General features: G+C 40.6%; 1 long non-coding RNA gene across 2 annotated transcripts; it reads left to right on the forward strand.

The window, feature by feature from the left end:
* Positions 1 to 7,481: 7,481 nt before the first annotated feature.
* On the forward strand, positions 7,482 to 10,061 carry LOC306790356. 2 transcript variants are annotated; one of them, XR_013772702.1, is made up of 5 exons: positions 7,482 to 7,611; positions 8,168 to 8,380; positions 9,015 to 9,170; positions 9,580 to 9,667; positions 10,021 to 10,061. It is a non-coding gene; the product is annotated as an uncharacterized lncRNA (long non-coding RNA). The 2 variants fall into 2 exon arrangements; XR_013772703.1 differs by having other exon boundaries at positions 7,523 to 7,691.
* Positions 10,062 to 10,351: the final 290 nt, after the last annotated feature.

Genomic DNA, 10,351 nt, shown 5'->3' on the forward strand with positions numbered 1-10,351 from the left:
AACATCTAGTGAAGGAGTTACTCATATTGCTCTTGCTATTTCATTACAAGAGGAAATATAAACGTATATGTGAACAAAACAGCATGAAGGCAGAAAAACGCAGCAAAATAAGAAGCTCGGAGTCGAGAAAGATTTGGAAAATGTCTTCTCCCAGCATGTGAGCTGCTGTTGTGTTTACACTGTCTCAAACAGACAAACAGTGTAATATAATTCCAAACAAGGCCTTTCTTCGATATATCACTAAACACACCCCCATTATCTGCTCTGCCATGGTGCTGCCGTTTACAGATCAATCGTTGAATCCCTGTCATCATAATCATCACCACCCCGTCTAGCGTCTTCGTTTTAGTCTTTCCTCTCCAGATAAGAGAGCTGTCAGAACATCCATCCTTGGGTCTAATCAGCCATGACTAAGCCCGTCTCTATGTCCGCCCCTGCCTGCGGCTGAATTAATGGATGAATAACCTGATTGAGCTCTCATTGTTTTTACTGTAAGTGCTGCATCGGCTTAATAAGGCTGAGAGCTCTTCTGATTCACTCAAAACAAACCTGGCAACAGGCTTGCGTTGCCCCAACCGCTATAAAAACCAAATCTGGCAAGCGGCCCCTTGGCCCAAAGACAGAACAGGAAGGAGCCGACTCGTCATTGTTCAGCAGAATGCCCGAGTCAGGGACATTTTTCTTGCTAATTCACTTGATTTGTTATCCTCTCTTTCTAAGTCTTTGAGTTTTGTGCTAATTAGAAAATGCTAACACGCTAAACTTATTTAATATTTGACCCGCTTAACATCAGCATTTTAGCCCACAGTGAGTCATATTATGACATATATGTTGATCATGCTGTTTGTTTGTCGAACTGGCAGAGAAGGATGAGCGCTCTTAGTTGATTAGTCTACTCATCGGCCATTTTGATATTCGTCAATTAAGATTTCTTTCATCAATTAGTTGTTTTTTATGCTTTTTCATGCTGTTAAGTCCTTTTTCCAAGAAACTTGGGTGTGATTCTTTGTGGAAAAAAGTAACACAGATCAACTAATCGATCAGTTGACACAATTGTATGAGTCTTTAGCCGACAAAGAATTTCTTTGGTGTAGGACAGCCTTAGTAGACAGTGTGAAAAAGGAAAAGCGACTGTGCATAATTCATGTTAGTGTGCACAGTTCTACTTCAGTGCCTCTCAGTGTTAAGATTTAAGAGGCCAGCCTCTATAGAGTGCTACACAGCAGTGCTCATGCAGTCTACAGTCTAATATCCACAACATGATAATGGATTGCTATCAATTAATCTGTCCAATATAGTATCCATACTCATTTAATCACATCCTTTTCATTAGGCCTCAACGTAAAATGTTGTCGTGTTTTTTAACATTGTGTTCTTTAATATCAAAGGCGTGACATTTTTATTGTGTTAACATTAAAGAAACAACATCACTTGTCATGACATGACTATGTATACAAATATTTGAATGTAATTTCCTCCAACGCAGCACATTTACAATACAGACAACCGTGAAAACACATGATGCGTTTGAGGAGTCTTACAGATATCAGCAGCAATTAGCTGGTTACATAGTGGAGATGTGGAGTCCTACATTTATTTTCCTCTGCTTGACTGACTGATTCGGTGCCTTGGCTGACTGGCCACAGTATCCCCATCTGACAAGCCTAATGAATTTGATTCCTCATTTGACACAAAAGAGAAATTGCCTCCTGCCAGGTCGGTTTCGTTGCCTGACTCATCAGTCACACACAAAAAACCTATCCCTGTCTGTCTCCACTGTTCAGAGACTGCATTTTAAATAAGAACTGTGATGTTCCCATCAGTTTCACTGAGATGGCTGCCCAGCTGCCGCCGTAATTTACTGAAAGATTCTTCGTTTCATTTACTCATGTCAAACTATCTTCATGGCATAACCAAGCAGCAACAACCATGCAAGAGTAACCTCTCCATATGCAAATGAGAGGAAAAAAACGTGATCACATGACACCCACCCCATGTTGGCTCATTAATTGAAAGAATTAAATGAAGAGCAGGTCATTCATTTAAGGATATCAAAAATCAGTAGCTAATCTCTCGTAGTAAACATTATTGTACAAAAGTTGACATGAAAATGTGTTAGATCAGAGAAAATAGGTGAAACACACCACGTGTTTTATGTGTTAAGATATAATCCATAGGAGCCACAGGAGGTCCTATCCTGCCATGTCTGCCTGAGTCACATTTACTAATTTAATGTTCATCTATGGCCACTAAGCCACTCTTCTTTCAGACAGGTAGAAGAACACAAGAAAGGTATCGCTCCACTTTGTTGATGATGAGATGCAAGAAAGATGCAGCCATCCGTCAAAGAGTAAAACCAGGAAATTGTAAAGCAATGGCCACCATTATTGGGATACAGCTCATACTCATTAGTATGTCAGTCAGTTAAGCACATGTTTGTATTTCGTGTATTTTGTTTATGATGTCACAAAAGTTAAGCTAAAACAGGGGGTTTCTGACAGAGGGTAAATACAGGTATATTCAGACAGCCAGTATGAGAACAACTGAGGTTTTTTTTAAACAGTAAAGCATAGAAACGTGCTCGAGTCGAAACCCAAACATACAAGTATGAAACTAAAAATGAGAGCATGATATGTCCCCATCAATTAACACGAGAACACAAGACAAAACTGAGTAAATCCCAGCAGACTGCTCATTGGCCTTGGAACATGGAATATGTCAAAACAGCAACTGCACTCAATGTGCCAGTAGATGAAGGAGAAACAGAAAGACATTGGTCCAAGAAAGTCTACATTTGGTACAAACAAATTAATGACTGAGCACTGATACTATCCAGCGTACTATCATCCCGAAATATTTAGTGTAATGTGTTGATCCACACTGTTGGAACTGGTACTAGACAAATATAAACACAATGTCCCTCTGCTTCACTCAGTTGGCTGTCTGAGCAGTTTACTCTCCATATATCTGGCTCATATTCTGGCTTGCTAATGACTCGGATTCACTTGAGATTTTGACCATCGAGCTCAAACATGTTGATGTTTACTCTATATTTGTAGCATCGTGATGAGAAATGGCAAAAACAGAAAGAAGAAATATTACAACCGTCTGTCCGAGTGGTAAGTGTTGCTGCCGGTGCCGGGATACAGACAAATTGCTCTGCATGGCTGGCCCGTCGGACAGCCCGGTTCACTCGCAATTTTGGCCTGCCTCATCCCCATCTATCTTGCCCTAATGCAACAGAGTGGGAGCCTGACGCTTGAAGCACAGTGGGTCTGGCTCCAGACTGCAAAATAAATAAAAACAACGGTATCACTGCCTCTGGCTCCCTGGCTAACCAGCCACGTCGATGATATCTCTGTCTGTGTGACCTTAAACTCTAAAAAGCAATCGGGCCATTTCACACTCAGACACTGAACCCCAACTAACTTGATGCACGAGTATAAAACTCAATTGCAAATACTTAGTCTAAGAGCTGGCTTAAAACCTGGCCCTAAAACTGGCAAATCAACATCCTCCTGACTAAGTATTCGACAAGGAGCTCCATACATGACAGACAAGGAAATATTGCCATCGATCCGATTTGCTAGTCCCCATCCTTTCTGCAGGCAGTGTTGTCCTTCTACAGTGTCTGAAAGGGCCACTTCCTCTCTGGTGTCTCCTGAGTTCCTCCCAGTCAGAGCAGAGACTTGTTTGTCAGCTTACACTGCTTGCCAGCAAATTAGTGTCGCCCCTGTTGTGTGCACTGCTCACTGTGTTCAAAAAGTCTGCTGACAATTGATGGTCCTCTTTTTGTTTCATCAATTCCACCTTCAGCTGTTTAACCTCTCTACATCCTCAAGTGTATTTCCTCCCCTTCACTGTCTGACTGTCTCTTTTGCCTTTTCTCTGTCTCTTCTCAGAGGCTGGGCTTGGAGCACTTTACACTTTTTTACACTTTTTGCCTTGTGTTTTGATGCTTTTAATGGTTTTATGTGAAGCACTTTGAATTACCTTGTTGTTGAAATGTGCTATACAAATAAACTTGCCTTGCCTTACCATGGCAAAAACATTCCCAGTTTTTTATGAGGATTTATTCGTAAGAGTATTGAGGTGCCACCTTGTTTTTTTTTCGAAAAGGAGAACCTCATCACTGTTGACTACATGTGCAAGCTGCTGGTTTGCAAGAAGTGTGTTTTCTGTCCACTCTTTTTCCGACACTAATGTGATTCTGGAAGAGGGTCCATTCGTTTGAAAAACATAAAAGTGCAACATAAACCGCAGCAATGGTTTTACGAGCTTTTAACTGATGATCAAGTTTCACAATCAACTCCAAAAGGACGGATAATACCAGTGAAATTGTATCTTCTCCTGTCACATTGATGACCATTTATGTGTTTTAATTTCCTTAGCCCTGTTTCACAAGAGGTTTGCGTCCTGTTAGACTTACATCCACACACTGTTTACTGGTGCCTTGACTAAATACATTGCGCTTAATGCTACATGTCCGGAGGGTTTGTGCCGTACTACTTCTGGAGGAGGTGCAGAGGCAGATATCGGGTTAGTTTCCCACAACTTCTTGTCGCTGTCTTTTTTGAACTGAGGGTAACACTGAAATGAGGTGAAGCAGGCCTATTAGGGGGATAATTGGGACAAAGCCTCAGACACATGCAATGATTTTCTCTCAATCAGTTTTACCACTGGAACTACTTTGTGCATAATGATGGAGTGTGTTTGTCAATGAAACTGAATGGTTTTTATAGTGATGACTTGAAAACTAACTGGTGCAGACCGTTCATGAATACAGTAGAAGACAAGAGAACAAACAAAGTCCAGGTATTAACCTACCATCCATGATAACCGGGAGATTTCTTTTCTTTTCTGGCTTAGACACGGCTGCTGAGAAAATATGATGGCTTTCCAATTTGTCTGATTATCAATTTATTGTCCCGACTATCAATTTATTAACGCAACGATTGGTGCATCTTGTTTAATAACAAAATTTCAAAAGATTGAGGCAAAAAAGCAGAAAAGGCCTAAAACTGATAAACCAGAGTTACAAATGTATCAGTGATTGGATTACATTGTAATAATAATGATCAAGGCCGCCTACCTCCCACACTGGCCCTCTGGTCTCTTTCTGTCTCTCTTTCTATCTGTCTCCGTTGTTTGTCTCTACTTCTATGTTCTCTCTCGTCAGTTCCTGTTGAGCCAATAACTGGAGGTGTGTGTGTGTGTGTGTGTTGCTGACAGAGACAAACAAAAGGAAGCAGTCTGTGTGCGTGTGAGGTCCTGATTATATTAGCCTTTATGCGCAGGCAGGTTCACTGACGTCAGTGCTGAGCAGCATCTGAAGGAAAAAGAGTGGTGGGGGCCAGTCAGCCATTCATAAATCTAAAGGCATATGTATACATGTTTGTGCATTTATGCTGTGTATTTATCTGCCTTTCATGCGTGATTCTTCCAAACAGGCACATAAACATTGCCATCTCTCAATGAGGCATTTATTTTTACTCCCTAATAAACCTATACAGAGAATTTATCACCTGAATCTGCATCTTCGCTCACCTTAACAAAGCTCTATAGTGAGCGTCAGCTTATTGTTTAGCTGTCCGGCCTACAAATTTACTGATTTTGTTCACTTTCGCTGCTCTCATAGTGTCATTTTCTGGCCGAAGCAGGCAGCTGTTTGCAGTGAAAATGCTCTAAAAAGCCTCTGTAAACCACCTGCTCAGCACCAAACAGCAGACAGACACAGCTAGCGAGTGAACCTAGTGGAGCATTTAACAGTAAAGAGTCAGATATGTCCCTCAGGAGCTAGTAAAGACCAAAAACAGAGCTAAAGCAAAGTAGATGTTGGCTTAAAATTCATGAGGCGGACACAAGCATGACTCCAACTAAATGCAAATGTTGCTCTGTTCTGTAACTGCTGGATGTGTAAACATACATTTGTTTGTTCACCAGTTTGCCTTAAAAGCAGTCACAACTTGTCTCCGCTGCCCCCATGTGGCCCAAAAAACAGTTTTTGCAGGTTTAAAAGGGAGACTATGACTTTTAAAAAGAAGAAATAGCACCTATTCTTTTACAAGTTAAACATTTATTTCATAAGCATTAAAGGGGACATATCATGCTCATTGTCAGGTTCATACTTGTATATTGGGTTCAGATGTGTGTGTGTGAAAAATATTGTTTTTCATGATGTGATATCGTTATAAAAATGTGTTATTTTCTGTTAATTCTGAAACACTGCTAGACACTGAATTTCCAAAAATAACACCTCCTAAAAGTGAAAGTGTTCAGCCAATGTAAAAAATAAACAAAACAATGTAATGGTGAAAAGGCAGTCACACTCAAAAAAAGGATTTTGGGAGGCTGTTACATTTACTATAGTGTAACATGTATTTCGAACGATATTCATTCATGTTTCCAATGTGAACGTGATTCAGTCATGTAGGATTTGCATGAACTTCAAAAACGTAACATTTATTAGATCCATTCATGTTGCGATAAACTGAGACAATCGAGTATCTAGGCATGACCGCGAAAATCAGGACGAAGGCAGTCTTCTTCAGAAGATTGTTGAGAAGAAGATACACCGTTGGCTTGCACATGGAAAAGGTAAGCAGAAATCCACCATCATTCGCCTAAATGCAAAATAATATGTGCATAAATGTCTTCAGCTCTTAGCTAATTAGCTAGTTGTTCTGTTGAGGCTATTTGTTATTTTCGACCAAACTTAAAAAGCCAACAGTCCCCATGTGCACGGCCAGCTGTGCCGCGTTAGCGTTAGGTTGTCTCCTTTTTTGCAACCTGCCTCATAACTTGCCATTGTGAACGGTAAGCTATTGTTAATGACGAGGTAACGTGTAAGCGACATATTATAAGGTGTTCACAACTAGCTAACAAATGTTAATGACGTTGGCATACTTCCTGTAGAGTTAAATTAGCGCGCTAACGTTAGCCGTGCGTTAGCCGGTTTTATCAGTGTTCACACCAGTGATGCCCTGCAGGGTGATGTTGTGGACTTGTGTGCTGCAGACCTCAGTGTGGGTTTGACTTTCTCCCACATGTGTAGATTCACTGTCCCTGTGTTAGCCTGCTTACGTTAGCCGTGCTAACGTTAGCGCGCTAACGTTGAGCTAACGTTAGCCGTTTCTTACTGCTTACGTTAGCCTGCTTACTGCTAACGTAACTCTCAGGGAAACTTAACCTTTCCCTGAGATTTGCACGGTTTTATCAGTGTTCACACCAGTGATGCCCTGCAGGGTGATGTTGTGGACTTGTGTGCTGCAGACCTCAGTGTCCGTTTGACTTTCTCCCGCATGTGTAGATTCACTGTCCCTGTGTTAGCCGTTTCTTACTGCTGCCGAATGCAGCAGACGTAAGTTAATACACGCGTGTCTTGTTTACTTTCTAAGCTAAGCTAAATACTAGCAGAGTTTGGGTGAGGGTGGCTGAGTTTGATTAGCCGAATATGGATACAATTTGACCGGATTCAAATCAGAGCTTTCGCGCTACGTTGCACACTTTGGAGCCGAGATATCGCAACGTTTTTACGGACAGCGACACGCTCTCTCTCTCTACAACCAACCACAGCTAAAGTCATGGAGTAGCGTTACCTGAGGAAAGCAGGTACGATAGTAGTAATAAGCTATGTGTGGACATCCATTGCTAAATAATCCAGAGTCACCGTAACCGTGCACTTTATCACTGTAAGTATTGTTTTACCATATGTTCCAGAAAGAGTTATTTTTGTACGACAGATGAATGCTCATTGTCTATAACAGGGGAATTAGTTTGAAGAGAAGTCTGTATGATTTATTCGTGAATAAGGGCAGCTTGTTATGATGCCGAACATGCTGAATTCTGTGTTTTTACTACGAGGACGTTGCTACAGGCCCGATTGTATTTATTCAATCTTTATTTATTTAATCTTTCCAATGATAGAAGAGATGTGTTAACTTGGGGGTAACATTTATATTTGTTAATAATATTGAATTAATAAAAGATAATTGAAGTAAATGTATCTATATTTTTTTTACATGATAAATCTTTACAAATATGCTGTGTTTTTACAAATAGCAGAAAGTCACAGTGAGAAACATATATAATATTTGCTACTTTCCTTGACAATAATTTTTTCATCAAGATAACTTAACCTTCATTGATTGTTCTGACTTTATTACAGCAACTTCTGACTGCAAAAGTGTCCTGTGTCTGCTATCCCCCAGAGTGTCCTGGTCAACCTCACTGACTGCACCATCCCACCGCAAGAGTGTCCTGGTCAACCTCACTGACTGCACCATCCCACCGCAAGAGTGTCCTGGTCAACCTCACTGACTGCACCATCCCACCGCAAGAGTGTCCTGGTCAACCTCACTGACCTGCCAGGCATGAAACGGTGAATTTTTGTGACTGAACAAGCGATTCCAATGTTAAAAAGCTTATGTGTGATGGTCTAGCTAAATTATGTGGAGGTGTATGGAGTGTAGTGTATCTCTATCTGATAGATATGAGCTACTAAAACATATTAGACTACAGCACAGGCAGCGCTAGCCATGCCCACACATAAACTGCCCATGTACTTTCAAGATGTGGAATGCTTTGCACATTCATTTAAGTACAGTCCATCTTCAACAAAACTCCCAGGAGCTGCTAGAATTGTCAACATTCAGTTGTCATTTGTGCACTTGTATTGATCTTCCACAGAGAAGGATTCTTTTTTACACATTTGCACTCATTTGAAGAGTCAAGAAACTGTTACTTGTATTAAATGTATACGGAACATTTCACTCTCATAAGACCAGGAAACACAATCCACATACGTTAAAATATTTCAAGTAGTTACAACCAGTGAAGTTTCACAAGAATCCTGTGATAATCCTGTGATAAGATGAACATACTCAAGATAACCCTGCAGTTGAAGATACGTGTATTGTGCATTTGCATGTCTTGAACGGACTGAACTGCAATATCAAATGTGTACCTAACAACAGTGACAACAAAATAGCCAAACTAATTTCTTTTTTGTGTAGGTGAATGCAGAATTCAAGAGAATCACAACAATCAATTTGCAGTCAAAGTTCTTCTCCCAGCTGGATCTTCACTCTGAAAACCTGATCCAGGTGTATGCCAAGAAAGGTGGAGTTCAAGGGAGAAAGATCAAGAGCATCATGGTACCCATAACCCAGGTATGATAACAATGGAAAAGTTGAAGAGAGGCTATTCTACTCGTAGAGCTTTTGTATTTTTTTACTTCCCCGTTGCTCTTATTGGTTGTCTGCACCTGTTGATAACGCCCCATGGCAATTTAAAATAAACTGAGAGGTTCCAGAATAATACGCATTTCTGAAATTAGGGTGGTGATGCCAAGCTGTGATCGATAGCGAACATTCAAAAACCTTGGGAGATTAATAAGAAACTTTAGGAAAGGTGTAGTTGAAGTCATAGGCGCCAGCAGCTACTGGATCCCAAGGGTTCACATACTAATGCACACATGGATATTGCATGGTTAATCATTGTGATTAATAAGCTGGTTGGTTGAGATGGTGTTCCTAATGTTATTTAATTTTGCATATTTTCTCTTATCTGCATACTTAGACTGACAGCGTTGACGTCAGACGAGAATGCGTCCTCAAAGGTCTGTGTCTACCTGAACGAAGATCCAGAGAAGCTGGTGAGGGACAAGGTATGTTCATTTACCTTTATCTTTATTTGGGGATGATCACAGTTGGAATAGATGTGGTTTCCTCTTGGTTGCCATTAGCTTTAAAAACGTGAAACTTTTATTTACCTTAGTAATGCTAGAATAACAACCACTGATCTCATGGTAACAGACAAGCCACTGGTAGGGCTTAGTCATTGAAGTAGCTCACCATGGCTCAGTGAAACAATTTAATATCAGGTAGTCATAATGTCTTTTAATTATGTGAATAAAGTTATTGATAGCTGTTTATACAGTAAAATTAACATGTGCAATAAAAATGGGATGTAATGCAAATAAGTGAAAAATGATTGCCCTTGTTAATTGTTTTGTCACAGAATTTCGAAAGCAGTCAAACAGCCATGGCAGAGACCGTCTTTGGAATCCTTGTCATTTGAAAAGAAGGTGCAGAGCCCAGTGATGACCCTGAGGATGTTCGAGTCATTCTGGAGGGGGTGGAAGTGCTAGATGAGTTGGAAAAGGTACCTTTTGCGTTGTCAATGTTGCTTGCGCTTGTGTATGCTCTCAACCTGAGCTACCTTCCAGAGCTCAAGTACACATTCGAAGCTCTGCAGAAGATCATGATGGAACTAAATGGAAACAAACTATCCATAAAAGGACAAGCTCTCAAAACAAAGCTTTTCCATTAGTTTGAGACTGCCGACTGAT

Source organism: Melanostigma gelatinosum (genome assembly GCF_949748355.1).
Source record: "Melanostigma gelatinosum genome assembly, chromosome: 16".
In the NCBI taxonomy this organism is placed as follows: domain Eukaryota; kingdom Metazoa; phylum Chordata; class Actinopteri; order Perciformes; family Zoarcidae; genus Melanostigma; species Melanostigma gelatinosum.